Consider the following 24874-nt stretch of genomic DNA (forward strand, 5'->3'; position numbering starts at 1 on the left):
AGGCTCTCTTTAACCTACATGAGAATCTTGCCACTTCTCACCATCTCCAGCATTATCATCTGGTCCATAATCTCTCACCTGGATTACTGCAACGGCTCCATGCTTCTCCATCAGTTTATTCTCAACACAATAGTCAGACTGATCCCATTAAAATTAGGGTACTAGAGCAGGTCACTCCTGTGCTTAAAACTGCAAAGCTTCCTGTCTCTCTCGGAGTAAAAAACTAACCTCTTTATAATGGCATTTGAGTCCTGTATCATCTGGACACACGTTGCTTCTCTGACCTCATTTTCAACTACCTTCTTCTTAGCTCACTCTGCTCCAGACAGGGTCCATCCCGCTGTCCCTCACAAAGAATGGCCATACTGTTGCTTCTGGGATTTTGCACATGACAGTCCTTCTCCTGAAATGCTCTTTCCCTATACATTCTTGTGACTCTCTTGCTCACCTCCTTCGGTCTTTGTAGGTGTCATTTTCTCAGTGAGAACTACCCTGACCAGATTCCAACACTATTCATACCCTCACTTGTTGTGCTTTTTCCATGCTACTTATCACCATTCAACATAAAGTTTATTTCGTTTGTATTAGTTTTGGTGGTGTTTATTGCTGTCTTCCCTTACTGCAGGGTCAGCAGATTATGGTCTGTGGGTCCCATCTGGTCTGCTACCTGTGTTTATAAATTACGTGTTAATGGAACACAGCAATGCTCATTCATTTGTGCACTGCTTACACATTGTCTATGACTGCTTTTGTGCAACAATGGCAGAGTTGAGCAGTTGCAAAAGAAATCCTATCTCTCACAAAGCCAAAAATATTTGCTATCTGACTCTTTACTGGAATGTAAGGTCCCCAAGGGCAGAGATTTTTGTCTGTTTTATTCACTGCTGTATCCCCTGTGCCTAGAAAAGTGCCTGTCATGGTAGTCACGCAATAAATATTTGTTGAATTAACAACTATGCATTATCTTATTTATTTATACAAATTCAAAAAATTGAATTCTATCTTACAAAGAGCCTGAGACGAACAGAATTACATGGCTTACTAGCATTCTAGCAGAAGCAGTCTGGCCTTAGAGCTATCTCACAGTCCATATTGAAGAGAATGCTTTTGTAGTGAAAGTGGCATGGTAGTGGAGCGACAGAATGGGCTTTGTCAGTCTAATTTGTCCAATGCAAAATTTAGCTCATATGAGAGTTTAATGAATGCTAATTGATGCTGATGTATTTATGGCATAAATTGAAGAGGAAAGGTATTGGGAAACACATTGGCCCAATATGTCGTATCTAAAATTATTTTTTACATGATGCCTTCAGTCATATGTCAGCAGTTATTGCTTTCCCACAAGGAAATGTTCACATTTTATTTACTTAATACATCTGTTAAGTATAAAAGGGCCAGAATCTGGTTTTTAAATATATACACATATAAAATAAAAGGTTTTTATTTTATGAACTCAGCTTATTGTGAATCAAATTTTGTTTCTATAGAATGGCAAATACACAATAAAATAATGTGACATATTATTATTAATCAAATAGGTACCAGTTTTATTTGCTTATTTGTAATGAATACCACAAAAGGATTATGAGTACAAGCACATTTATGTTAGGTGCTTTTACAGATTGAATATTTCTAAACAGACTGTGCAATTCTAAGAGTATAAGAAAATACTATTGACATGTCTCAAGGCCTATGTTCAGATTCAAAATTTATAACATTTCTACTCAGTGTGGCCACATGGTGGTGTAAAACAATAAGATATGAGTAAACAAAAAAAATCACAGCACACAATCAGCTGTGTGGTCTCACTGGGCTGACTGGCTGAGACCTTGAAAAGTCATTCCGTTCATCACCTTGCCTTTAGGCAGGATCACACTTAAACCTATCAAATGAGACTGATGAGAATCTATTCTGTTTTAAAGACCTCCACAGAAGGACATTGCTCTGCTTTCCTCACTAATTCCAGAGTTTCACAGCCATAAATAGCATCTTCTGCAGTTTTAGTCTGCTGGCTTTAGTTCTTTCTCCAGTGTTAATGCAACTCAACTATGCCATATTCTCTGAATAGAAGTTCTAAATATCCTCACAATAATTTATTAATCTTCTTTTCCCTATGTTAATTAATTAACCCCAGTCGCTTCCATTTTCTCAAAAGTGTCCTTTTTTTTTTTTTTGCCTTGAGTCAGTTTTGTGGTTGCATTTCCAATTTATTTAAGTTTCTCCTTTTCTGCCTTCTACAATTGGAAATTGAACTCTCACAAGTCTAAGGATAATCCGTTATCTTTATATGCATCTATTTCATTTACGTAATTGTATAGGTACTTCTTAAAGGTGTGTGTATGAGATCGAACTACAGAATTCTTTTGTATTATCAATATGTTTAGGAGGTTGTTTCCTTTCTCCTGTACTTAAAAAAGCTCAAGAACATATATATGTACATTGTTCATTTTAGATGAATTAATATTGATGCAGAGTATGTTTTTCTTTTGAATATAAGTACACACTAATGTTAAAGATGATATTCTTATGGGGAGAAGAGCTAAACTAGTAAATTCATTCAAGCCAACACACACACACACACTCACACACACACACCCACGAAACATTTTTATGTAGGCTCATATATTTTCCACACAGCAGCCAGTCACAATGTTCTTTCAAAAAATGTAAAGGAAAATTACCTCAAAACCCAAGCTCCTACGGTAGCCTCCAATTCTTAACAGGCTGTTTCCTCTTCAACACATTTTCCATAACCTTCCGGTCAAGCCCCCAACCCCACCCCTTGGCCCCGCCCTGCTATTCCTAAACCAGAACTTTGTGCTTTTTCTAAATAAGCTTCACATTTTGTCATTACCTCTGTTTACTTGCTTATTGCCTCCTTTCTCTAGTCCTGTGCTGTCCAATATGGGAACAACTAGCCATCTGTGGTTATTTATATTTAAATGAATTAAAATTAAAATTTTAAATTTAGTTTCTTGGGTACACAAGCACATTTCAGGTGCTCAGTAGCCCTATGTGGCTGGTGGATATCATCCTGAATGACACAGAATATCTTCATCATCTCTGGAAGTTCTATCTGACAGTGCTGATCTAGACTGTAAGCTACCGGAGCCTACCATTACAGCGCCTCCTACAACACCTGGTAATAGTTGTTGCTCAGTAAATTTTAAATAAACACTTTGTCTATTTAAGTGATCAGTAATTCATATGTGCTGTGTTTGGGCTTTCCCTCAGTTATCCATCTTCCTTCCCCCTTACTGCCTGCCCCTAGTCATTTGACAATAATTCACAGGGAGACTCAGCTTCGGGAATGCTCTGGGTTCAGGTGTTTCCGTAGTTGGTGGTCATTGAAGAAGTTTTTCGGTCTCTGGACTTTTGTAACAAGCCTTCTTCTATGCCTAATTGCCTGACTCTAATATCTGGAAATTTTTCCTGAGACTGAGTCTTTACCTATTGCAGCCCAAATCGAGTTTATAGGTTCCTGCCTTGATTATAATTCTAGATTCTGATGATTATTGGAGTTCTAGCCATGCTCCTGCATGACTAACAGGTCATTGATGGGAATTTTCCTTGAGGTTTACTGCCTGCCTGCTAGTCTGAAGTTTCAAATATTGCCTGTTCCTAGATTCTCAACTGGTAACAACAAACAACAACAGTACTACTACTACTATTTGTAACAGCAGCCGATATTTACTGAGAGCTTACCATGTACATAGCAAATGCTTTTACATCTCATTTAATTCCTAAAACCAAGCTATAACTTGAAGAAGCTGAGGTTTAAGGAAGTTAATTTTCCAAAAAGTAGATGGCAGAGTCAGGATTCAACTAGATATATGGGGTGCCTGATGCTAATTTTATGTCAAGCTGTTGACTGTTGGTGTACTCTCTAAAAGCTATGTTCACTGTGGCTGATTAAACTGTGTGTAATGCTATCGCCTGGTGACGCCTGGTCCTCCTCCCTTATCCCCCACTCATGCTTGTCTCACTAGCAGACATGTCCTATCCTTAGTTCTGACTTATTAATATAACATGGTCAATTTTTTTTCTTTTCTGGCTGTGTCAAGAGAGGTGTTATTATATCTACAGAAAATATATGCCTGATTGAAGAGGAATGGATAAATAGAACTCATTTCAGATATTTTTATGAAGATTTATTTTTGATTTCTTTTCTGTGTGGAGCCCAAAATCAGCAAATGTTTCTTGTTTTATTATAATAGGCAAGATTTGGAGTCATGGCAACATGCAAAAAGTATGAAGACACGATGCTGATCTCTATGAGCTTCCAATTGGGCTATCAATATGACGTCCATATTTAGCATATTTGACATGCCAAAATATCAGGCATTTTATATCCACAAAGAACCATGCAAATGTTAAGTACATTATGTTAACTAAGAAGTACAGATCATAAGTGCTATAGAATTTTAAAGAGGAAAACGATTACTTTTTACTGTAATGGAATTTTCAGTGCTGAGACCTGAAGAATGGCTAGCATTCTTTTTAAACGGTAATGAAGAAAAGGTAGCATTTTTTTTTATTTGGTTGGGGAGCAGGGACACTTCACATGCTAGGGAATTGAAAGTAGAGGTATTAATGCAGAATCTTAGGAGAAGCAGAGGGTTTGTGTAGAGGAATAGAGAGGGGACAAAGCTAGAAAATTATGTTGGGGACAGATTATGATAAACCTCGGATTTCAGGCAGATGAATTTAAACTTCATTCTATAGATGCAAGGGACAATTGAGTTTTTGGAAGGAGGTAACATGGGAACTTCTAGTTTAAAAATCTCAGCCATTGCTAGTCTGGATTTAATAATGGGAAGGAGGTCTTACCTGGCCACGACCTGCCAGGCTTGTGTTTAATAGGGACAGTGACACTCTCTAGCTATATTGGGAACAATCCAGGGTTATCTGTATTTTGCTTTTTAGGTATGAGTTTATAAGTGGTGTCCTTAATATCTAGACAAAATTTGCTCTCTGGAATGAAGAAGATTGTCTTACCATGTACATTGCTAAGCTCTCGGTAAATATTGATTGGCTGCTGTTACAAATAGTAATAGTAGTATTACTGTTGTTTGTTGTTGGGTCCTGATAGGGCCATATGGATATAGGAAGGCATCTAAATACATATGAGTACTGGATTTGTATTTGCATATTTAATGAGTTTCCCTGTTCCACAAAGATGAGGATACTAAGATGGATCAGCCATTCCTATCATTAAGGTCTAATGAGGAAGGAAATATAATTATATCACAGTGAGTAAAGTGGATAAATCAATATATGTACTAAAGCAGCTGAGAGGGTTGGTGGTATTCAGGGAGGGGGACCTGGGTCAGCTTAAAATGATGAATAGGAGTTAGCCAAGCAAAGAGAGCCTAAGCCCGAGAAGGGCATTCTGGGCTTAGCATACAACTTGAACACAGGTGCAGAGGTTAGAAGCAGGAGGAAGAGCAGGAAACTCCAAAAGTACCATCTTGCTGCATTTTGAGCAGGGGAGGGAAGGCAGAGGAAAGGCTTAAAGAAGGCTGGATTTCATCTCGTGGGTAATGGGGAACTGTTGTATGGTATTAAATAGAAAGCGATTCTGTGGTTGAGAGAGAGAACCTTGATAACGCTTTAGAGGATGTATTTGAGTGAGAAGACTGGAGGTGGGAGGTGATTACAGGAATTCTGGGGGACAGCAGACAAGTCTAAACTAGGGCAGTGACTATAAGAACATAGGAAATGGAGATAATGACACCATTCTTAAGGACAAAGTCAACTAACAAGGAATGTAAGGAGAAGGCATTTTTGAGCTTAAATGTGGTACATTCCAGGTCCTGTGTGATTTAGTCTCAGACTAGGGTGGGCTTTCATAGAGGAAGAGGCATTGAAGAAGTTATTGTTCCTATTAATAGTCCTATTAATCTTGTGAGGAAAGGAAAACCTAAAACTGACTTCTTTCCTTTTCCAGATGAATGAACTAATATCTGATGCTCAAGGAAACCATAAATGATAAAACGCTAATGGGCTCGGCCTGAAGCCAACTGTGTAACTCTTCGATGGAGACTCACTGGTAATCACAGGCCAGCAGTCAAATTAAATAATCTGTTGCTCTGATTCTCTGGAGTGTTGATGGTACCTGGTAAGCCTTAGAGACGCTTCCTTAGCACTCATTTTTCAAGAGCTCCTCCTGGAGCATCCCCAGAGGGAATTTTTCCTACCAGTGACCTGTCCCCACCATATCCCGGATCACCCTCCCATGATGGAGAGTCAAGCATCCATTCTTGGAACATTTCCCTACCAGCAGAGGGAACCCTCACCTTCCAGTATGAATGGAAATCCGGAATGTAGGGTTCTCCCATCTTGAACATGATCCTGAAATTTTATTTAATGTTTTGTGGGATCAAAGGAAAGGGAACAATTAGCAAAAACTGAAAAATGTCATATTAGGTCATGCTGAAAGGGGACAAAAGCTAGAGGAGAGCCTGGCTGTACAAAAATAGGCAATCCTGAATTTAACTTTGCTTTCAGTTATTCACAGCAGTAGTTTCTGGAGCCAATATAAAATGTAAAGCAGTTGGAAATAAGAGGACTTAGAGCAGAAAATAAACCCATTCACAGCAGAGAAACAGCTTACAGAGAAAGTAGCCAGAACTAACTGTCTTGTTACTCTCTAGAAGTAAAGAAATCAAAGCACAATCTTAAGGCTTGTAGCAAGTCGAGGGGTGTGGCTTGCACTCCATCTCCTGATCTCTGCTTGGGTAGGAAAAAAATCCCTCCGAAGATACAGAGATTATACAGCCTGATAAAATATCCTGATTATTTAGCAAATAGTGCAACTCAACCACAGTCATAAACTCTGCTGCCTATTTCTCAAGAGCCTGAGACCTGTAGGCAAAGAAGGAGAGAGTGAGGAAAACAGTGATTAGCCAGCCTAGGCAGGCCCTGATATGGTAAACTGATTCTTTGAAACTTGGAGTCCATTTTCTAATAGAACCAAAGTATCTTATACACTGTTGTAAGGTTGTCAAGGCAGCCTACAAATATCGGTTTAAACCAGTTTACTGAAATGATACACGTTTATCAGTTATGCAATGTTTTGCCAATGAAATAAAACTAAATAAAAGGGTAAAGTGACTTAAAACGTCTGAATTTTTAAACTGAGTAGAATCAGGTTTCCTTTTTGGTGTTTCTCAACTGCACTCACTCTTGTAAACTTTAGGTAGCTACACTGTGTATTGTGTGGGCTGTCCTGTGCATTGCAGGAAGCTGTGTTTCTAGGCGCCCCCTCAACATGCCTATCGTGCTTACCAATTACTTTGGCCACCCAAATACCCTCACTCACTTTCCAAGAGATGGGGAGGGGCTCAGATCCACTCAGAGATGTTCATGGAGATTCTGAAGAGGAGGCACATTAAAGGTTGATGGAATGGATGCTTAATATTTTGAAGTTGAATTTTACTTTATAACACTTTTTTTTTGTCTTTTTTGAGATGGCGTTTCACTTTTGTCACCTAGGTGCAATGGCGTGGTCTTGGCTCACTGCAACCTCCACCTCCCTGGTTCAAGTGATTCTCCTGCCTCAACCTCCTGAGTAGCTGAGATTACAGGCACCCACCACCACGCCTAGCTAATTTTTTGTATTTTTAGTGGTGAGGGGTTTTCTGCATGTTGGCCAGGCTGGTCTCGAACTCCTGACCCCAGGTGATCCACCCGGCTCAGCTTCCCAAAGTGCTGGGATTACAGGTGTGCACTCTGCCAAGATAGAGGACAGCTGTAAGATAACATATAAACATGTGCTAATTTTTATGAATTATATATATTCAGAGCAGACATCAGGCAGAATTATGATGTGCTTAAACTTGCTTTCAGCACTTTTCTAGACCCCTTTGAATAGTCCATGTCTCTGCTCTGGGATCTTCTTTCTTTCCAATGTGCTCTGCTTGTACTAAAATCTTCCACTGTGAAACCCACCTAGGCCTGGTCCCTCAGGACAGTATTATAGGATTCAATCTTTCCCTCTCTCAAATATCCATCCAAGTGTATCAACTCTGTATCTAATTTTTTCAAGTACACAGTACATCTAGAGATAAGTAGGTAATTTCAGAGGCATCAAAAAATATTCTGGCTCACAAATCTTTCCCTCAGTGACTTAAACTGCCATAAAATGACAGTTACTTCTTTAGGTTGAGATATTAAGTGGTATTGCACATTTGTGTTTCATTGGAAGGTGAAGGTATTATTTCTTCTTAATAATTTTGAATAAATTATTTTTCATCAGAATAACAGAAAGACAATACGGCATACAGGTTGAAAACTCTGACTTGGGAGCTAGACAGCTTTTGTTTGAATCTTAATCCTGTCATTTCCTGGCTGTGTAACTTTGGTCAAGTTACTTAACCTATCTGAGCCTCAGTTTCATCATAGTACAATGTGGATAATAATAGTTGCCAACCTCATAGAGTTGTCAGGTGGAGTAAATGCCCTGTTAAATGTAATGCATATTAGCAGTGCCTGATACTTGGGAAGTACTCAGTAAGTGGTAACTTCCCAGTTAATATTCTGCCCAAGTCTTAACACTGATAGTTTGGAAAATAAAATACACATTGACTTGTTGAAAAGTTTATACCCAAATAGGCTTACTGAGATTGCTTCGAAAGGGTATTATCTCGTTATTAAAATTTTTTCTTGAGCTTGCAAAATTTACACAAGCTTACAACTAACACAGGTAGTGTAGGTTTGTGAGTCCATAATGAGAATGCCATTTCTTTGGTGCAGCCTTCTTTAACCTTTATTACATTTAACCCTTGAATATTCTTGTTTTCTACTCTGTCATAACACTTTGCTTATGTCATCGCTTAGAGCCCTCTAACTCTCTCTTTTAAATTAGCTATTGGTATTCTTTAAAGCCATCTTCAGTAGAAAGCAATTTGCTGGAGGTCAGGGATCATGTCTCACTTACTATGAATTCACCAAATGCTTGAACAGTGCAGGCATATGCCATGTGATTATTAAATGAATGAATAATTATAAGCTCTACAGGGGCAGGGATTTTTGAAGTTTTGCTCCTTGCCATCTATATCAGCAAGTATCTAGAATGGTGATTGGGACATAGTAAGTGAATAAACATTTGCTAAGTGATTTTGTTAAATGAAGGGAGGCACAGATGTGCTGTTGAAGTAAAAATGGGATTCTATATATTAAACCAACATTTTCACTGATTACATTAAACGTTTTGAGATATATTCCTCCAGAAAAAAATTCGCACTGGGGAAACAAACTATAATACATAAACTAGTACATTTACTTGCTTGTTTGGAAATATTTCTCTGAGGCAGGGGAGGACAGTGATGGTCAGTATTCATAAGCTATAGTCTCCTGTCTCTAGCCATAGGTATCACTTCATTCATTCAACCAAAAGCTATTGACCTCTTGCTTCATGAAGGGCACTGTGGCTGATGATGGGCCACATGAGACACGAAGGATATGAAAAGGTGTTGATCACAGAATTCATGTCTGAGTACCTGGAATAAAGTGTTATGCTCTTGGCAATTGTGAATAAAGTGTGATGGTCTTAACTAGTCCGCTTCTAAGAGAAAATGCGTTGCTCATGTCTCTCATGAAGAAGCAGGTCTAGGTGATCTCATTCCCCTTTTTGGTTTGGACCAGGGTGGCAGTCAAGTTTTAGAGACCAATGAAATAATCTAGTCCAAAAATCTTGGTCAAACCATGCTTGAGTAGCAATAAAAATGTATGAACTAAGAGATTTAAAGGAAAAATCAGTGTGCAGCAGTGGAAGAAGGGCAGAAGAAAATAAAGGACAGAGGAAAACAAATCTCCATTATCTGGTCATGACTGTGATGCCCACACTTTTGATCCCATGCTCGGGATGACCATACACCTAGGTTTTCCCAAGATAGTCCTAGTCCATCCTTGTCCTAGGGTAATAAGGCCCCTTTCACTGAAAGGGGTTTAGATGTCATGATTTCAATGATAAATTATGTGAACGCCTATTATTCTCTCAGGGGAGATGTTTCAGAGTGTGTTTGCACATTGTACAGCCAGGCTCCATGGTTAAATATACCTGTTTAGTACTCTACAAAGAGAACGATATATCCTTTCTCTACTAGGATTGTAAGCTCTTCAAGGGCAGAAATCTCATTTTCTCCTTTTCCTAGTCCTTTTTCCTAACAAGAGCTGATTATATAATAGGCTGCAATAAATTCTTATTAAATTATATTGAACTTTTCCCCTAAGAGCCTACAGAAAAAAATGCATATACGTGCACACTTTTTTTTCTTCCTATGAGGTATATATTTTCTTAGAGGTAACATGTATTTATCTTCAGTCAGCTGAACTGCTGGATGGCTTTCTTATAGAATTTATCTGATGCAATCCATAGCAACCTTGATTTTTATGCTGAAATTGTGCCTTCCAAACTCATATTTTCTAGCTTTTAACTTATACATTTAAACCAGAAACTGGGCTAATAAACACTTAGATGCATTTCACTACCTCACAGATTATGCAACACACACAAGAACACTGATAACAGAAAGGCAAGTTTCTATACACTGTTCCTTAGGTAAAAAGGGGACACAAACAGAGCTGAAGAAAAAAAGCAACAGGGATCTAGATATGGTGAACAGCATAGGCAAAGTTATGGAGTTGGGAAGTGGAATGCTATGTGTGTTGAAAGCAAACAGTTTTTTATTTATCACGTGCTCACTATATGTGTTTATAGTATTTATATTACTTGAGCTTTAGAGACAGAATATATGGGAGAACTGAGAAACTGAATTATTTTACCACAGTTGTTGAATTTACAAGGTAGTCTCCCCTTTTCTCTCCTTAGAAGCTTTTGCACCCTTGAACTAGTTCATGGTACGGGCGTTAGGAAAATTCTGCATTCCTTTTGTGGCACAGTACAATACTCATTTGTTTATTTTGAGTATTTGCTTGAAGGGGGGTAATGCAGGCAGATGATGCTCTTTTTCCTTCTATTTTAAAAACCACAGCTTGCATGATATTTGTCTTCTTAAAAATTGTGTTTTTAATTTTGCAAATGTACCCAGAGGCATTAAGTAATGGCAGCATATTTATAAATTAAAATATAAATAAATAATTTTGGAAAGCAATAACAGCTGGGAAGTATTTTTTCATGTGAGTTGCTTTTAAGGAAAGCAATAAACAGTTTTTCTTGGGAGTGAAGAAAGAAACCATACCAGTTCACAGAGGAGTAGACAGTGCAGCAAGAGCTTCTTAACAAAATTTCAAATTTTATGAGGACTTGAAAGAGAAAAAGCATATCTCTTGAAGGAAGGTAGGGGACTCTAGGGTGTGTGTGTTGGCTTGGTGGGGAGGATTGAGGGCGGGGGAAAGTGTTAAATACAAGAAAAAAATATTCATGATGCAGGCATGATGACTCTGCTTCTTACTGAGTTTATATAATCAACTTGATCCTGGATAGAAGGGAATTAATGGTGACCCTGTTAAGGTACTTCTGAGCAGCTACTACTGCCCTGGGTGTGATCAAAGGTGGACATCAGAAGACTCAAGGCCCTGCCCAAATGGGATCCATTTTCACTCTTCCTGATTTAGGAAAGGACTCCTCCCATCAAAGGGTTGGAGCTTGCATCCCTGAGAGACAATGCTGTGCTCTGGGAATAAGTGAAGATTTAGGAATTTACAGCCATGGCCAAAATTTTACAGAATTTATTTGAGGAAAGCAAAATCTTTTACAGAAATCTCTTGATAGAGGCAATTCAAAGACAATCTTTTGAGCAATTACACCTAAAACACAATAAACCCAGAAAAAGAATGTTTTGGAATCCCTACAAGAGTATCCACACTATACTAGCAGAGAGATAATTCAGTGGTTGGGGCTTATCCCCAGTTCCTTGGCAAGGGATCCAGAGGCTGAAGATTGATCCCAAAACAGAATGAACAGCAAGGTTACATTATGCAGGTTTAAAATCCAAGCTTAGTTGGATTTTAAAATATTAGTGAAAAAAAAGAGATAAAATGAAAATTTAAGTAGTGGCAAGTGCCGGCTTGCCATTCTATTCAATAAGGTTAAGCCCACAGGCAATGAATGGAATCAGTCCAATCATCGATAATCATTGCAAATTTGAAACCTATTTTTAAAATATGAGATAGATGTAAGGGTTTCCCTGATCAATGGCAAATACATCAAACACCTTCCAGGCAAGTGGGTGGTCCTCTGAGCCATCCAGGATAAAAAGTAGCAATTAATTCAGGGCTAAGGAAGAGTTTGTTAGACAGGTAAAGTCATCTGTGAAAGACAGAATGATGATGATGAACAGCAAGAGCCAACAGGATAGTATCTTCATTACTTTGCTGAAGTATTCCAAGCAGAGAAATCCTTGAGTGACAGCTTCTGATTATAATCTTCCTGTGGCATGATATACTGATAATTACAATAAATATTAAATGTTTATGTGAGCATATTTGTGTATAGGTTGTATACACAAAACCATGCACATAGTAGCAGATGATACAAAAAACTTTTAAGGATATTTCTGACATTACCTCTTTGCTTTTCTTCTCTTTCCCCCTCCCCTGCTTAATATGCTAACCTCTTTGTACCATGCTGTTCTGCTCTATTCTTGTCTGGAATGCATGTTAGCTGGCCACCAGTAATCCCAGAAGACAGCTGGGGGGACTGAAGTCTTGTATTATTCTGGTGGGGATATAAGCTAGAATATTGACTTGTTGCAGTTCTTGTGATTTAATTTGTGTTCACACGTTAATAAGGCTTAGGGAAATTCAAGTTATGTAAGACATAGAGCAAAAGCCATAAACTTTTCATTACAAGGTCTAGGTCACATAATTCCCAATAAATACTTTTGTTGACTTTTTTAAAGGTCTGGAATAAGGAACTCCCCTTTTATTCTGTATTTTAATACACAGACACCTGTTCTAAGGAAATCTTACCTACTTTAGAATTAGATTCAAGATTTAGATACCAAGAGTATATGACTACTGGTAAGGAGCCCCCTTTGGTCGAAGAAACTCTTGGTGAATAAGTCGGTTCTACATTCTCAAGAAACCCATGCTATTTTAAGTTCAATTGGCATTCATGGAATATGCACCAGTAGCTGTATAGACAAGGCATAGCGATAGATAGTACAAAAAACGAGGAGTTAATTCTACTGGGAGAAAGCAGAGTCAGAGAAACTAGGGCAGATAGGTCCTGAGAAGGGTTTCAGAGGTGACTAAAGAGGAAAAAGCTATTTTGAGCATAGAAGATGGCATAGGCAAATGTGTGGAAGCACAAAATAACATGCCGTGCTTGGGGAATATTTCAGTACTGAAATCTGTGTGTGTGTGTGAGAGAGTGCGTGTGTGCACGTGTGCGCGATGGGAAAGGAGGCCAGAGTGACAAACAGAATCTTAATTACAAGATAATTTTTAATTTTTTTCTGGCCAGGAATTATTTTGTAGATTATGGAGAGCCATTTAAGGTAATTAGTCTGGAAAGAGATGCGTTCAAATTTGTACTGCAAATAAAAAGCATACTACATATATAGTTAACTTGCTTTCCTAAATTAACAATATGGTGCTAATATATTCCACATTAGTAAATATTCATTTGTAGCATTAATTAAAATGATTGCATTGCATTCTGTGGGCATTTTAACTATTTAATTAATTAATCTCCTATGTTAGGCAATTAGAAAACTTGAGAGTTAAGTTTTTGAGAGCAGTAAAAAGTTAAGTTTAGAACATGCTTTGCTTGAGATGCCTGTAATACAGCCAAATGGGGGTGCTTGAATATTCAGATGGTGCTGGAATATATAAAGGTGGAGCTTGAGGGGAAAGATCTGAGAATGTAGACATAAACATGGGAATCATTAGTATATTGATTACTTAAAGTCAGAAGGGGATACTTAATGGCCAAGGAAAATAAAATGTAAAATTCTTTAAAAAAGTAAAGGGGATAGAACCTTTGGAAATACTGTTTCTAGGCAGTGAGTTGAGTAGTAAGAGATTGGGAAAGAAAAGTCAGGGGGATGGGGAAAAAATCTGAAGAGTGTGATGTAGGAGGATCCAGAGGAAAAGAGAGAGTTGATTCCTATAACAACTTTTAGAAAGGTGAGACTAGGTAATACTATTATTATTATTTACTTTCCACAAAGGCTAAATGTCTTCTTGGGGCAAATACAATTGTAAACATTAAAACTGGATTGCTAATCCTGATCTTCTAGCTTCAGTTCTAATAGAACTGGATTTTATGATTCAGGTAATTAAAGAAAGAGAGTATAAAAGAATAGCAGGATAAGCTTCAGAAGCTAAAATTAAGTTGGAATCTGTAGGAGATATAATGTATAGAAAAAGAACATGTTCTTAAATTAAAGCAGGCAAAGAAGGATATCCCAAAATAGGCTAGGAGAGAAAGCTGATAAAAATGTCTTGAAATGTTAAGTCTTGGCTTTCAAATTTGAGAATATGGTGGATGAGATAATCAGAGAAACCCTACCCAGTAGAGCTGATACTCTTCAACATAATGGACTGAAAACAAACATAACAAATAAGCTATTTTAAACAACAACTTTTTTTTTTTTTTACTTTGAAAGAATTTTAAATACATAGAAAAGTTACAAAACAGTATAGTTAATGTATACCCTTTCACCCAGCGTCTCCAGCTTCATCTAACTTTAACAACTTACATAATCATAGTACTATACAATTAACAAAACCAGGAAATTAATATGGGTACATTAATATTAAACTATGGGCTTTTTCAAATCTCACCAGGTTTTCCATTAATGTCCTTTTTCTTTTCCAGTATCCAATTTAGTTGTATAACCTTAGTCTCTCCAATCTTTGACATTTCCTCATTTTTCCCTACCTGTCATAGCCTTAACACTTTTAATGAGTACTAACTGGTTATTATGTAGAATGTCTTTCAAATTAGTTTTGTTTTTTTTCATGATAAACTATACGTTTTAGGCGAGACCACCATAAAAGTGATGTTGTGTCTTCGTTGCATACTGTCAGTGAGTATGTGATGGTGATGTCTTATTAGTGGTATTATTAACTTTGATTACTTAATCACTTATTATCAAATGGCAAATATGGCCAGTTGCCCAAGGTGGTATCTGCTGGGTTTCTTCACCATAAAGTTAACAGCTATTTTTTTGTGATTGATAAGTAATTGGAGGACATATTTTGAGACTATGCAAATACGTTTTCAAACTTTTGCTCATTGATTTTAGCATCTACTAGTGGATGTTTTAAAAACTTTTTAAAAAAAATTTACTTCAAATTAATAAACTTTATATTTTCAGAGACACTTTAGGTTCAAAGCAAAATTGAGTGGAAAGTACAGAGTTCCCAGATACTCCCAGATCTCTTCCCCAACCCAGCACAACCTCCCCCACTGTCAACATCCCTCACTAGAGTGGTATATTTGTTACAATTGATGACTTATATTTACATCACCCCCAAAGTCTGTAATTTATATTATAGTTCACTCTTAGTGCTGTACATTCTATGGGCTTTGACAAATGTACAATGATATATATCCTTCATTGTTATACTTTTACTCCTTAAAAATCTCCATCTTTACCTACTCATCTCTCCCTCCCTCCTAAGCCCTGGCAACCAGTGATCTTTTTACATATTTTGCCTTTTCCAGAATGTGATATAGTTAAAATTGTACAATAGGTAGCCTTTCAGACTGGCTTTTCTCACTTGGTAATAGGCAGATAAGTTAATTTTTTTTTTTCATGGCCTGAGAGCTCATTTCTAGTGCCAAACAGTATTCTATTGTCTAGATGTTCCCAAAAGTTCATCTATTCACCTACTGAAGAACATCTTGGTTGCACTTATGTGTCTGCAATTATGAACAAAGCTGCTATAAATATTAGTATACAGGTTTTCAGGTGGACATAGTTTTCATCTCCTTTGTGTAAATATCATGGAGAACAATTGTTAGATTCTATGGTAAGAGTATGCCTTAATTTTATAAGAAACTGTCAAACTGCCTTCCACAGTGGCTGTACCATTTTGCATTTCCACCAGCAATGAAGCGTCTGGTGTAGTCAGTGTTTTGGATTTTGGCCATTTTAATAGGTGTGTAGTGGTTGGTATCTCATTATTGTTTTAATTTGCATTTCCCTGATGACATGATGTCAGCATCTTTTCCTATGAGTACTTGCTATCTGTATATCTTCTTTGGTGAGGTGTCTGTTAAGGTCTTTGGCCTTCTTAAAATTAGATTTTTTTTTTTGTTTTTTTTTTTTACTGTTGAGTTTTAAGAGTTCTTTGTATATTTTGGATAACAGTTCTTTATCATATATGCCTCTTGCTAACATTTTCTCCTGGTCTGTCTTCTTTTTTTGTTCTCTTGACAGTGTATTTTGCAGAGCAGAAAATTTTAATTTTAATGAATTCCAGCTTATCAATTATTTCTTTCATGGATTGTGCCTTCAGTGTTGTATCTAAAAAATTATACCCAAGATTTTGTCCTATGTTATCTTCTAGGAGCTTTATAATTTTTAATTTTGCATTTAGATCTATGATCCATTTTGAGATAATTTTTTGTAAAGGATGTAGATCTGTGTCTGGATTCGTTATTTTTACATCTGCATGTCCAGTGGTTTCAGCCCCATTTGTTGAGATGACTATCTTTGCTCCATTATATTGCTTTGGCTCTTCTGGATTAAGGATCAGTTGACTATATTTATGTGGATCTATATCTGGAGCTTCTATTCTGTTGTATTAATCTATTTGTTCTTTCATCAATACCAAATTATCTTGATTACTGTAGCTTTATAGTAATTCTTGAAGTAAGATAATGTCGGTTCTCTGACTTTGTTCTTCCCCTTCAATACTGAGTTGACTATTCTGGGTCTTCTACCTCTGTATATACATTTTAGGGTCAATTTGTTTATATAAATGAAATAACACTGAAATTTTGATTGGGATTGTGTTGAATCTATGGATCAAGTTTGGAATAACTGACATCCTGACAGTTTTGAGTCTTCCTATTCATGAACATGGAGTACCACTCATTTATTCAGTTCTTTGATTTCTTTCCACAGAGTTTTGTAGTTTTTCTCATATAGATCTTATACATACTTTTGTTAGATTTACATCCAAGTATTTTATTTGTTTTGGCACTAATGTACATGATAGCATTAATGTAATGATTTTAACTTCAAATTCCTCTTGGTTATTGCTGGTTACAGGAAAATGATTGCTTTTCTGTATCATTGGTGTATCCTGCAATCATGGTACAATCATTTGTGAGTTTCAGGAGTTTCCTTGCTGATTATTTTAGATTTTCTTCATGGATAATCATGTCATCTGCGGACAAAGACAATTTCATTTCTTTATTACAAATATTTATGCATTTTATTTCCATTTCTTGTCTTATTGTATTAGCTAAGACTTCCAGTGACATATTGAAAAGCAACAGTGAGAGGTAATAGTCTTATTTTGCTCCAGAGCTTAGTGAGAAAGTTTCAAGTTTCTCACCATTAAGTGCAATGTTAGCTGTAGGTATTCTGTAGACTTTTTTTAAAAAAAAATAAGTTTGGGAAGTTCCTTCCTATTCTTAGTTTGCTGAGAATTTGTGTCACGAATATTTGTTGGGTTTTGTCAAATGCTTTCTCTGAATCTGTTGATATGATTATGCAACTTTTCTTCTTTAGCCTGTTGATATGATGGATTACATCAATTTATTTTCAAATGTTGAATTATGTTTGCATACCTGGAATAAATTCCACCTGATAAAGGAGTATGATTCTTTTTACGTATTATTGGATTCAATATGCTAATATTTTAGGAAGGATTTTTGTTCATGAGAAGTACTGGTCTGCAGTATTTTTTTTTTCTTGTAATGTCTTTGTCTGGTTTTGGTATTAGGATGATGACAGCCTCATAGAATGAGTTTGGAAGTATTTCTTCCACTTCTATCTTCTGAAAGAAATTGTGGAAAATTTGTATAATTTCTTCCTTATGTGTTTGTTAGAATTAACCAGTGAACCCACTTTGGCTGGATGCTTTCTGTTTAGGAAAGTTATTAATTAATTATTTATTTTGTTTCTTTAGTACATATAGGCCTATTCAGATTGTCTATTTCTTGTGTGAATTTTGGCAGATTGTGTCTTTCAAGGAGTAGATTCATTTCATTTCAGTTATCAAATTTGTGGGCATAGATAAGTTAATAATCTTACTTGATTATACTTTTAATGTCCATGTGACCTGTAGTGATAGCCCCTATTTCATTTCTTTCTTTCTTTTTTTTTCTTTCTGAGACAGAGTCTCACTCTGTCATCAAGGCTAGAGTGCAGTGGTACCATCTTGGTTCACTGTAACCTCTACCTCCCTGGTTCAAGTGATTCTCCTGCCTCAGCCTCCTGAGTAGCTGGGATTACAGACGTCCACCACCATGCCTGGCTACTTTTTGTATTTTTAGTAGAGATGGGGTTTCACCATGTTGACCAGGCTGGTCTTGAACTCCCGACCTCAGTTGATCTGCCCGCCTAGGCCTCGAAAAGTACTGGGATTACAGGTGTGAGCCACCGGGCCTGGCTCCCTATTTCTTTTCTGATATTAGTAATAAGAATCTTTGTTTTTCCTACCCTGGCTAGAAACATCAGTTTTATTAATCTTTTCAAAGCACTAGCCTGGCTAGAAACATCAATTTTATTAATCTTCTCAAAGCACTAGTTTTTGAGGCTGGGCGCGGTGGCTCACGCCTGTAATCCCAGCACTTTGGGAGGCCGAGGTGGGCGGATCACAAGGTCAGGAGATCGAGACCACGGTGAAACCCCGTCTCTACTAAAAATACAAAAAATTAGCCGGTCGCGATGGCAGGTGCCTATAGTCCTAGCTAGATATCAGAAGATATAGATATAGAGAGCTGATATCAGAAGTTGTCTTAAGATACACACTTTTGAAAGGAATTGGAGCTGGATCATCAGCAGTCTGACATTGGAGCTGGATCATCAGCAGTCTGACTAGCAATGATCTCCTCATTCTTGACAAGGTAGAAAATTACTAGCCCCTAGTATGCTACAGTGCCACAGTTTTTAAGGCTTTCCTCTGTGGAGACCTAGGATAGGACACCCATAAAAAGGAATGCACTGGTGCCTGCAATGTATCACACTTTTAGGAAGTTTGGGAAAAATAGAAATTATGAGGATTATGGGATTACTATTGACATTCATTGGATATTATCAGTGTGCTAGCGACAGACAATGAAAAGCTGAGGGCAACTGCTGGCAGATTTAAAGAGATGTTTGAAAATAAGAGGTTCAGGCCGGGCGCGGTGGATCAAGCCTGTAATCCCAGCACTTTGGGAGGCCGAGACAGGCGGATCACGAGGTCAGGAGATCGAGACCATCCTGGCTAACACGGTGAAACCCTGTCTCTACTAAAAAATACAAAAAAACTAGCCGGGCGAGGTGGCGGGCGCCTGTAGTCCTAGCTACTCGGGAGGCTGAGGCAGGAGAATGGCATGAACCCGGGAGGCGGAGCTTGCAGTGAGCCGAGATGGCGCCACTGCCTGGGCGACAGCGCGAGACTCCGTCTCAAAAAAAAAAAAAAAAAAAAAAAAAAAGCACTAGGTTTTGATTTTATTGACTTTCTCTATTCATATCTTGTATTTAGTTTCCTTGATTTCTGCTCCAGTTTTTGATGTTGCTGTTGATGTTGAGTTTAACTATATTCTTACTGATTTTCTGCCTCCTGGATCTGTCAATTTCTGAGACGGGTGTTGTAATCTCCAACTAGAATAGTGGATTCATGTCGAAACTTAGTCATCAATGTAACAGTTAATAAGAGGTGGGCCTTTTGGGAAATGATTAAGTCATGAGGGCTTCACCCTCCAGAACGGGAATAATGTTTTTATAAAAGGGCTTGAGGGAGGAAGTTCATTTCTGTTTTGCCCTTTCCAGCATGTGAGGACACAGAAGGAGCCATCTATGAGTAACAGGTCTTCACCAGACACTGAATTTGCCAGCACCTTAATCTTGGACTTCCCATCTTCCAGAACTGTGTGAAATAAATTTCTGTTGTTTATAAAGTACCCAGTCTAATGTATTTTGTTACAGTAACCCAAACAGACTGAGATAGTTTTTTTTTTTTTTTTTCTCTCAATACTTCAAATATTTCACTCTACTCTCTTCTTGCTTGCATGGTTTCTGCGGAGAAGTTGAATTTAATTCTTACTTTTGCTCCTCTATAGTTAAGGTGTTTTTCTCCTTTGGTTTCTTGCACAATTTTTTCCTTATCTTTGATTTTCTGAAGTTCAAATATGATATGTTTAGGTGTTGTTTTTGTTTTGCATTTATCTTGCTATTCTCTGAGCTTCCTGAATCTGTAGTTTGGTGTCTGACACTAATTTAAGGAAATTCTCAGTCACTTCAAATATTGTTTCTGCTCCTTTTTCTCTTTTTCTCCTTTTTGTTATTCCCTTTACACATATGTGACATCTTTTTTGTCCGTTCTTGGATATTTTGACTGTTCTTGGATATTCTGTTCTGTGTTTTTTTTGTTTTGTTTTGTTTTTTTTTTTTCAGTGTTTTCTTCTATCTGCTTTTTAGGCTTGGAAGTTTTTATTGTCATATCCTCAAGCTCAGAGATTCTTTCTTTGGCCCTGTCAATTTACTGATGAGCTCATCAGAAACACTCTTCATTTCTGTTACAGCGTTTTTGATCTCTAGAATTTCTGTTTGATTTTTTTCTTAAAATTTTCTTTACTTATATTATTTATCTGTCTCTGCATGTTGTCTCCTTTCCCCATTAAAGCCCTAACATATTAATCACAGTTTCTTTTAGAATTCCTGTTCTGATAATTCCAACATTCCTGCGACATCTGATTCTGACTCTGATGGTTGTTCAGTTGTTCTCTTCAAACTGTGTTTTTAGCCTTTTAATGTGCCTTGCAAGTTTTTATTGATGTAGTGGGTAAAAGGAACTGCAGTACAAAGACTACAAAGACTGCCAGTAATGTAGTGGTAAGGTGTGGAGGCAGGGGAATTGTTCTATTGTCCTATAATTAGATCTCAGTCTTTTAGTGAGCCTGTGCCTTTGAACTGTGAGCTTGACCAATGCTTCTCAGTTTGCTTTTTTTTTTCTTTTTGTTTTTTTTTGTTTGTTTGTTTTCACTCTTAGGTGCAACAGGATGGCTAGAGGGAGCTGGAGCTGGATATTTCCCTTCTCTCGGTAAATTAGGCTCTAATAAAACCACAGCAGGCTAGGCTCTGGTTAGTTTCTCCTGAGGGCAGGCCTTGTTAAAGAACAGAATGCTCTGGTGTATTGCAAAATGGTTTCATTTCTCCTTTCCCTGCCAAAAGTATGAGGGGTTTTTATTCTTATCTTCACTGTAAGGACCTGGTATAGCTCTTAGAGGTAAAACCCCAAGTGTCATCTCTCATTTGAATTTGGTCCTCCATGAATTTTTAACTCTCAGAATTGTCCACATTGAGCTTCCAGCAATTGATCAGTTACATTTCAGGTTTTGTACCTGGTAGTGGTTCCTGACGAGGTTTCCACTCAGGGTTTCTCCTTCAGTAAGCTATTATTCTTTGTATCTGCTTGTCTGTCTCTCCAATTTTGGGGGCAGTGGTTTGCTCAGTGACCTCACTTCTCTGACTAATCTAAAAAAAAATCAGATTAGTCTAGATGTTGATTTTTTCAGTTTGTTCAGCATTTTACTTGTTGTTAGTGTGGAGTAATGACTTCTAAGCTCCCTACAAACTGGACTGGAAACCAGAAGACCATTAGTAAATTTTGCCTGCAATAATTATTACTGTGGTATTTACTCATATTGATTTTCTTTCATTCTTTCTACATTTATTAGTTGGTAGTCTTCTGTAAAGAAGAGCTTTTATTTATCTGCCACATATTTATCTATCAAATTATTTTATATCAGTATGGATGCATAGATATTCATTTAATTCTAGAGGTTATAATTGGATACTATCAATATTTACTTTGATTTTTAAATTGTTTCAGCTTTGGCCATTAGGAGTTTTTTATGCTTGGTCCTTGCGTCTAATAGACATTTTGAAATGTAGGGTAGCGTTATATAATTAAGAGAGTTTTTGGTAAACACACACTGAAGCTGGTGTTTTTTTCTGAAAATAGCTGTTAATTCTTAGAAGTCTGGTAACTGTTTTATTAGGATATGCACATGGGGAAAAAGAGACAAAGACTGGAGTTTGAATAAAATGCAGACTGAATGAATGATTACCCACATGAAATTTTCCTTAAGAAACAACATGCTCAGTGAAAGAATTAGGAGAAATATTTGCAGAGTGAAATGGTGGAACTAATGCCAGTCTTGGTCTTGGATCTTAGTGTAGCAACAGAAAAAGCAAGAAAGTCTTCCTTGGGAATTCCTAACCAGAACCTACACTATTCTGATTTGGAATTCAAGTTCTTTTACAATGTATATGAAAGAACAAAAGGCAAAGAATAGACATGGCATTCCTGAAAAAGGAATCACTTGGAGAGATTTGCTTTGCTAGATAACAAGACATGTTATAAAATTATCTTATATAGGATAGTGTGGTTTGGTGGTGCAATAGACAAATAAATGAGTAGCATACAGACAAAAAATCAACATATTCATAGAAGGAAAATGGACATGGACAGAGCTGATATTGAAGATCAATAGCAAAAAGATTTGATAAAATGGTGTCAAAATAATTGGTTATCCACTGAGGTGAAAACTTGATAGCAGATTCTTAGCTCTCATCATATGTAGAAATCAATTACCATTGGGTTGAAACTTTAAAGGAAAAGGGAAAACTTTAAAATTTTCATAGATATAGAAAACTATGTTAATGAGCTTGATATTGAAGATTTTTTAAAATTCAAACATTGCAGATCAAAAAGAAACCTGATTATATTTGATACACTAAAACCAAGGTTTTAAGCTTATTTTCATCAAAAGACACCATGAAGGTATCTTTTCTTAAGTCAGAAGAAATTACCTACAACACATATTATCAAAAATTATTAGAACTCAGAATATATAAAGAAGTCTAATATTTGATGATGAAAGACAAACCATCCAATAAAAAGTGAGCAAAAATAAAGATACAAATGAGTACTTTACAGAAGAAGAAACACGATTGTCTAATAAATGTACTAAAAATGCTCAGTAAATATACTTAATATGCTCATTAGTAATCAAAAAAATGAAAATGAGAACTACAATGAGACAATACCATTTCAAACTTGATGAAATGAAAAATACAAATAATTCTGACAATACCCCTTTTATCATCCTTTCATGCAGGAATTTGGGTCTTGACATAAAATAACACACAAATTCCAGATTTGCTGCTTATCAGCAGTGTAATCTTTGACAAGTCATTTAAACTCTAGCTTCAGTTTGCTTACCTACCAAATGCAAAACATAACTTCTCTGCAGAGTTATGAGAAACAAAGATAACACACACCAAGCATCTGACAAAGTTTGGCATAGAGCAAAGGGTCATTGATGATGGCTGCTCAAACTGACATAAATTGGGATGACAGTCCAGGAACATAATGTTTATACCAGTGTTTCACTCAATAGAACTAATTTAGAGAGAATGTATTAAGGTTTTAAATATCATTCTTCAAAACTTGTATTAACAATGACAGCAGCAGCAGCAGCAATGATTAATTGAGGGCTTACAATGTTCCAGGCAGTGAGTTTAGTCTTTTATATTCACTATTTCATTTAATTCTTATGTTTACTTTGTAGTGCAGTATGTATTCTCTCTAGATATAGTATTATCTCCATTATGGATGAGGAAATTGAAAGTCAAAGAGCTTAATTTACTTGCCCAAAGTCACATAGAGGGTCATTTGCAACTCTGGGAGTAGAACACAGGCCTCTCTTTACTATGATTCTCTAGTGTAGATGATTTCTCTTTAGCAGACTGATCCAGAAACAGAACTTTTCTCTTGTAAGCAATCTTCACAATTAGTGGCATCAAGATTAATTTATGTGCATAATAGTGTGATGAACTGAAGCCAGTATTTTAAAAAAAGAGTAAGAATTTCAGAGTTTGCTGTTAGAATTTCCAACCTAATCTTTGTCAGTGTTACTGTCTTTGACAGAAATGAAGGAAAGGAAAGAAGGGGAATTGGAGTCGGGACCAGTTGACTGATACAGTCTTGCTCTATGTAATTTGAAGTTCCACCTTTTCATCTTGGGGGACTCCATGCTCTAACTCCTTTCAGGAATAATTGAAATATCACTGGGAATGAAGCAGGCTTCTAAAATTCATGGCATACCATATACAAACAACAACAAGAACAACAACAGCCAGACTCTTGCTTGCCCCTCTCCACTCCTTAAACCAGCCAGAGCCTTGACCCTTCATCTTCTATGTTAGCAGTGGGCTTTCCTTCCAAAAACATGGACTTGGAATAAGTTAGGATTTAACAGTCTTATGCTGTAATACCCCAGCTAAGTGATTACTCAACTTATTTGGGTTTCAAGGTTGGGAAACTCATTGTTTTTTGAGGTGGCTTCATCTGTCTTCAAAGAGCTATAATTGTTAACAATAACAAAGACAATGACAATATCTCATTTTTAAAACTGAGAGTTTATGATGTGCCAAATACTGTGCTAAAAGCTTTATATAAATTGTCTCATTTAATACTCATAATAACCTCCGTGACATAGATGCTATTATTTTCTCTAATTTACAGATTAAAAACTTAGAGATTTAGATCTATTTGTCATAATTTTAGCATTTGCAGACTAAACAAATTCACTTGGCAACACTTAGGTATTAGGAAATAGCACAGAACTCTCCAACTTAAACCTCCACTCCTTTTGGCTAAATATCTCTATGCTTAATTGGTTCTTTACATTACATTTTTGTAGAAAATGTAGAATCAGGCCGGG

The 24874-nt window shown here is 36.8% G+C and overlaps 1 protein-coding gene across 1 annotated transcript in view; it reads right to left on the reverse strand.

The window, feature by feature from the left end:
* SPATA16 (spermatogenesis associated 16) overlaps positions 1–24874 on the reverse strand; it is a 269610-nt gene that overhangs the window by 100469 nt on the left and 144267 nt on the right. The window lies entirely within an intron of this gene.

This window comes from Macaca mulatta, chromosome 2 (genome assembly GCF_049350105.2).
Source record: "Macaca mulatta isolate MMU2019108-1 chromosome 2, T2T-MMU8v2.0, whole genome shotgun sequence".
Classification (NCBI taxonomy): domain Eukaryota; kingdom Metazoa; phylum Chordata; class Mammalia; order Primates; family Cercopithecidae; genus Macaca; species Macaca mulatta.